This window comes from Sus scrofa, chromosome 18 (assembly GCF_000003025.6).
Source record: "Sus scrofa isolate TJ Tabasco breed Duroc chromosome 18, Sscrofa11.1, whole genome shotgun sequence".
Classification (NCBI taxonomy): Eukaryota; Metazoa; Chordata; class Mammalia; order Artiodactyla; family Suidae; genus Sus; species Sus scrofa.
The window spans coordinates 714,835-721,124 of NC_010460.4; positions in this window are offsets into that span (position 1 = coordinate 714,835).

Genomic DNA, 6,290 nt, shown 5'->3' on the forward strand with positions numbered 1-6,290 from the left:
TGGCCATAAAAGTTTTTTAAAAAGAAGCTTCATAAAATGAATTGAGCATTGTGTCTTTCTATATTCCTGGAAGAGTCACTGCAAGAGGAGAAATAGCTCCTTGAATTTGTAGCACTCAGCTGCAAAATTGAGCTTGATGTTGTTTTCCCTGTGGGAAGAGATTAATTAACTTTTTAATTTACATGTAAGTCTTGAATAGACAAGGTTTCTTTTATCTTGTTCAGACTTGGTGGATGAAATAATCCAATTTGGGAAAAAATATAATTCAATTTTTATGGGACCAAAGTCGTTCATAGAGTCTGGCCGTAGGCGTACACCCCAGAGAAATGCCTGTGCAGGTGCACGGGGAGACAGCAGGTGCACAGAACTTCAGGTTTGCAAGAGCAGAGTGGCAAGCCTCTTGGACTCCTTGCTCTGGGGGTGGGCGGCGCTGTCGACCTGGGACCTGGCCCCACTTCACCAGGGGGGCAGCTTTGCAACTTGCAAGACTGACCACTGTTGCTTCTGCTCACGGGTGTGGTGACGATACAGAGGGAAACGAGGAGGTGACGAGGTGCAGACCGCAGTGCTGGGAATCCGCCTCCTACACCGCAGATAGAGCTCCGGTTGTTGACCTTACACGGGTGATAAATAGTGTTTGGTAGTCAATATTTAACAAAGGTTTAAACAAACAAAATTGACAGGAGAAAGAGAGAACGCACACGTGCCCCTGCGAAGCCTGTGTTATCAGCTGGGACCCCAGGCAGCAGCTCCGAGGAACCTGGGAGCAGTGGAAGTGCCACAGTGGCTGCCAGTGTGGAAGGCGGCTCGGAGAGACTGGTGTGCACATCGCATGGGGCCAGAGTCACAGAGAGGGTCCTGTGTGGTACAGGACATCGGGGACAATGGCCTTGCAAGGCCCCAGTGAGAAGTCTGTCCAGGTTCCAGACCTGAGCTGTGAGTGACTGAAGGGCCAGGCCCCCAAAAGGCAGGCTGGGTATGTGTCCAGTCTCTCTCCCCAGAGGGTCCTGGGGGGCCTGGGAAAGGTGGTCCCCAGACACCGAGGAGCATGGTGCCTGTCCCCGTGAGCCTGGGACACTGTCAAGGCTCCCATGGGCTGTGGGGCCAGCTGTGCACAAGGCCAGGCGGGGGCGCCAGCCCCCCTTCCTCTACACATGGAAGAGGAGACTGCCAGAGGACCTAAGTGGTGCCTCTTAGGACCCCTGGGCCTTTGATCTTTGAAAGAGGACTGGAAACAGTGCAGATGCCGGCTTCCCCTCCGCAGGATTTGGCAGGAAAAGCAGCCTCGGGCTGGGCAGCGGGCCTGTGCCCCCAGGCAGCGAGGCCGTGAGTGGTGGGCCTGGGCGCTTCCTGCGGGAGGGTCGGGGAATCGCTTCCAGGTCTCTGGCTGCTTCTTCCAGGACCTGGCTCCACTCGGATCCTGACACAGTTCATAGCTACCTCGTGCCTGAACCACACTTCCTCCTGAAAACGGGACATTTCTGGAAAAGGGTGGATTTCAGAGGTGTCTTAGCTGCCCCTAGGGTCACCTTATCTGTCATGCTGCAGCCTTTTGGCGTTTCCCCCAGATGAGGGGCCATTTTCTGGTGTACAAATCTGTCCTCCTGGCACCAGCATCTGAACAGGAGCCCGTGTTCCTGGAGCCTTGGCCACATACGGTATGGGCAGCTGCTCCCAGGTGGCCCTGGGCGTCCTTGCGGGTCAGCAGCTGGTGGGTGTGAGCAGTGCGTGCAGGGGGCTTCCTTCATGTGTGGGTTAAAAGATCTCGGCCTCAGCCAGGCCTCCAGGGATGCTGGCCCCCAGAAGCCTTCATTCTCCGTCCCACATCCCAGGAGGCTCCCCTGCCTCCCAGCAAAGCATGTCGGGGGCGCTGCAGGAGAGGGGTGGGCTCGGGGCAGGCTCAGGCCCCTGCACGTGAACCTGCTCATCCTGTGGGTGGATGCTGCCGCCACGGTCCTCCGGCTCCCGCTCTGTGAACAGCTCATGCCATGGACAGCTGAGCATCACAGACCCCGTGTGCCATTGTGTCCCGGCTGCCAGGAGGACCTCAGGGACCATCTGGCCCAGGCCAGGCTTTCTGCTCCTCAGCTGAGTGGACCGAGGTCCGCAGGGTGGATGGAGTTTCCCGAGTCGAGCGGCAGTGCCAGCTCAGGCCCCGTCCTGGGCCTGGTGGACGGGCTCTGCCTCTCCCGTGCAGGGGAGTGGTTGCGTGCCTCCGTGTGGAGTTACGCTTGTAAGGAGTGGAAGAAAGTGAGGTTCGGGGGTGGTAGCTCACACATTCAAACCTTTGTACTCTTTGTCTTGCTGGAAGACCGTTGGCTGTTTCTAGGGTGGATCACTTTACAGAATAAAAGGGCATTTCTGGGATAAACACTGTGTGTGGGATGCATGGTTGCCTGAGGACCTTGTGGTCTGAATGAGGGCCCCCCAAATATTTGTTAGCACCCCTGGCACTTGCGGCTGCCACCTTCTATGGCACCAGGGATTGCACATGTGAAGTGTAGGAGCTCGAGTTCTCCTGGATTATCTGGGGGGGGTGGTACCATCGGAGCCGAGTGTCCCTGTGAGAGGGAGCCAGAGGGAGGCCTTGTGACCATAGGGGCGGGCGCAGGGCAGCTGCCTCCAAGGTTGCCCTCAGTCCACGGGAAGGTGGGGGAGGTGCCAGCTACTCTCCCCAGAGCCTTTGGAGAGAGTGCGGCCCCTGCGGGACAGACACCAGCTCCACGGCCTGGGCCAGCCGCCCTTCCCACCCTCGTCTGACTGGCAGAGCGAAATGACACAGCCCCCAATGTGCTAACCCTGACTCCTCTGAACTCGGGTGCAGCTCCCCACTGCCCACCCTGGGCCTGCGCTCTTGTGTCAGGTGGCACTCGGTATGGGACAGAGCTGACACGGTGGGGCAGGGAGGGGCAGGTGACATCCCTGTGCTGAGCTGTGCGGGGTCCCGCCTCTACAGTCCCGAGGTGGGAACAGGTTGCTCCCCCCTGGGGATGGGGCTCTGTGCCTGCCAGTTGCCTTGGGGTCTGGCAGCTGCCTTCCCTCCCAGGTGGAGCCGGACTATCGGATGACACACTGAGCTCACCGTTCACACCGACCCGGGCCGTGTTGACACGAAAACCAGCCAAGTGAAAGTGGCAACCTGGCGGATTTGACCATATTGGCCAATAATTCAGATTTCATCATGGCTGCCAAGAGGGAGGGCCAGACTGTCCCAGATAAGTAATTTGAAGGTGCTTGTTACATAGGTTGGGGCAGCTTTGGTCACATATGTGGAATGTGCCCAAGCTGCCTCTGCTTGCCCTGAAAGCACCCCTAAACCCCCTTCTTTAGAAAGCCCTCCTGATCAAGGGGAAACAGCACTTCCAGCCCGCACACCGAGTGTCCACCAACACGAGGGGAGGATGCAGTCGGGGCTGCCAAACCTTGGGACCCGTGTCTGAGCCCTTCTCCTCCGGCTCTCACGCCCACCATCCCAGCGGATCACCCGCAGCTGGGCCTTGTTTCCAACACCCATTGGGAGGCCGCGCTCCCCCCCTCTGAAACACTTTCTGGCCCTCATTATTCTGGCCAGCCCCCATGTGACCCAGGGCACTGACCACAGTCACAACCATCAGGTCTGCCAAACTGTTGGGTCCCCACTCAGCGAGGGAAGGCCAGGCTGGCGTGCAGGGGCTGGGGTTGGAGCCCCGACCTGTGTCCCCTCTGGGAGTCCCGCTCTGCTCCCTCCTCAGGAGGACAGGAGGCCCCGGAGGGACACGTGGCACAAGGGTCTTGAAAGTCCCTTTGAAGAGTCATTCCTTGACCTGTGACTGCAAATCTGTTCATCCTGTGAACTGTAGGGTCGTGTCCCATGCTGACCCCGGCAGGCTGTGGGCACATATCGTAAACAGTAGCACCTGTGACAACAATGGATGGAACACTTTTATAAGGAGAAAGGCCCAAACAGCAAACCGTGTAGCAGACACCCCCTTCACCTAGAGGGCTCTGGAAGAAGCTCGTGCTTGAATGTTTGAATGCTGTGCCCACAGTGGACAGGTGTGTGTGCCTTGTAACAGCAATCAGCCATGATGTTCTCACACACATGTGCAATTACACACGCACACACCAGTGTATCGGGTCCAGCCCTTGGGGATTCCTATCGTGACCACGTACCCAGCCAGCCCTCCCGCCCACCAGAAACCTGGGCTGGCGGCCTGTTCTTCCTACGCAAGATTTCCTTCCCTCCTTCCTCACCCTCCATTTCTCTATCGCGTCGTTGTCGGCAGAGCTGGGCGGCGTGGCAGGTGCAGCAGAGCCCAGTGCAGGTCTGCTGTGGTCAGAACGGGGTACCCTTTCCTGTGCCTTCCTGTGGGTTTGTGCTTCTCCCTGCACTGTTATTGCTACAGTGTCCTTGCAGTCCCTCTTGTGCCCCCGGTTTTTCCACTGTCGGCGTCCTGAAGCTAGGCCACGGGGGTACAGTAGGACCTGCTTCTGGAAACCACTGTCCATAGCAGCCAGTCAAACAAGGCAAGAACAAACAGTCCCCGGCCGTTATGCGAGCCCCACATAACAATGCCAAGCAAGGAGGCACCACAGCCCCAGAAGTAAAGTCCTACAGGGCACAGCTCCGGAGGGCTCCTGGCTCCTCTGGTCCTTCACCACGGCCAGTTCCTAGTGGCCCAGGGGCCTCCATGTCGTCAGGGCACAGCCCCTCAAACTCAAGCAGATACCCGACGACAAGGACCCGGATTGACAGGAGATGTGGACTTGGGTGTTTGGTAACCGGCCCTTTGGTTTCACAGTGATATTGCCGAATGGTTTCAAGCCTGACCTCGTGCTCCTGAACCACCTCGTGACCGGTCACGAGGGAGCTCGCCCTTCTAGTTCACCCTGATCTCACCTTCCGTCTTTCCTGTTGTTACTGTCAGCACACGGACCTCAGAGGACAGAGGAGCCCATCAGCCTCCCGCCTTCACTGGGATGGGTTTCACGGCCGGAACCTGGGTTTGGGGTCAGCCCGGCATGCTCACACAGGACTTGGCAGCTGCTCAGTGGGGCCGAGGATGGAGTGTGTCCCGGCCTTTCTTAGACAAGTCTGCCAGCAAATCTCTGACTGATGCCTCTGCTCAGGAGACTCATTTGCTGTTAGGAGAGCAGCACGGCGCTAACCCACGTCCTGCCACAGAGAAGAATGTGATGGTTAAACCGTCTCCTGAGAAGCCCACTCTCCGTGCTTCTCCCCAGCTTGGGGGCCTCCCATTGTGCGAGTAGCGAGAGGAGGAAATGGCACTGTAGTCCCACGATGGATGAAGGTGGCAGCTGCATTCTGGGGGAGCACGGTGTCCCTGAAAGGGTGGATAGAGCTTTCTCTGGGAAGTGGTCCCCTGGGCCTTTGGGTCAAAGATAAAACTCGCCACCCAACTGCCTGCGAGGCCCCAGCCTCATCTAGGGTGGTGACGCCTTGGGAGCCCGCCGGGGTCAGGCAGGGCCCAGCAGGAGCAGGCACTGCGTGACCTTGGGGTCAGAGGAGGCTCAGGGAGCCAAACACGAGCAGGCAAGGGATGGCAGAGGGGTGAGCCTGGGGACACACATGCAGCCCCCTTCATTGGAAGACCCCCAGGCGAAGCCCAGATCTTTAGGTTGGGGATGTTCCTCCTGGGGCAGAACAGGGGGGCTGCTGTGCCCTTGCTGAACCCTCAGACAGTGGCCAGTGGCAGGCCAGCTTCAGGGAGGAGGAAAGGACCTCGGGGCCATGTCCCCCCTGTAGAATCCTGCCCTGCTGACAGGGCTGCAGCTGGCATCCCCGCTGACTGTCCAGGTTAGATTTCCACAGCCCCTCCTTCCCAGATTGAGGTCCCCACAGCCCCCAGACCCTGCCCAGCTTCTCCTGGTCATTAGCTCCAGTTCCTTCCCCGGGAGGTCCCCGCCGTGGGCGCTGCAGGTGCGCTTCCGATTCAGCCTTTGGGTTGGAGGGCCGGAAGTACAGTGCGACCCCTGGGAACTCTGGGACTCAGCGGACCTGGGGTGGGGGGTAGGTGAGGGGCCGGGGGCCCGCGGGTGGGGAGGGGAGAGGCTCGGTGCCCACAGGGGCAGCAGGAGGCCAGGGAAGAGGCATGGGGGGCTGGGCGCCCCGAGACTCGGCTGAGGGCTGGGAGCTCTGGAACGCGGGGGCGCGGGAGCGCGGGGGCGTGGCCGGCGGGCGGGCGCGCGGCCGGGGCGGGCCCGGGCGTGTCGGGGGGCGGGGCCTGCGGGTGCGCGGCCTGCCGGGGGCGGAGCTTGCGGGTGCGCGGCCTGCCGGGGCGGGGCCGGGC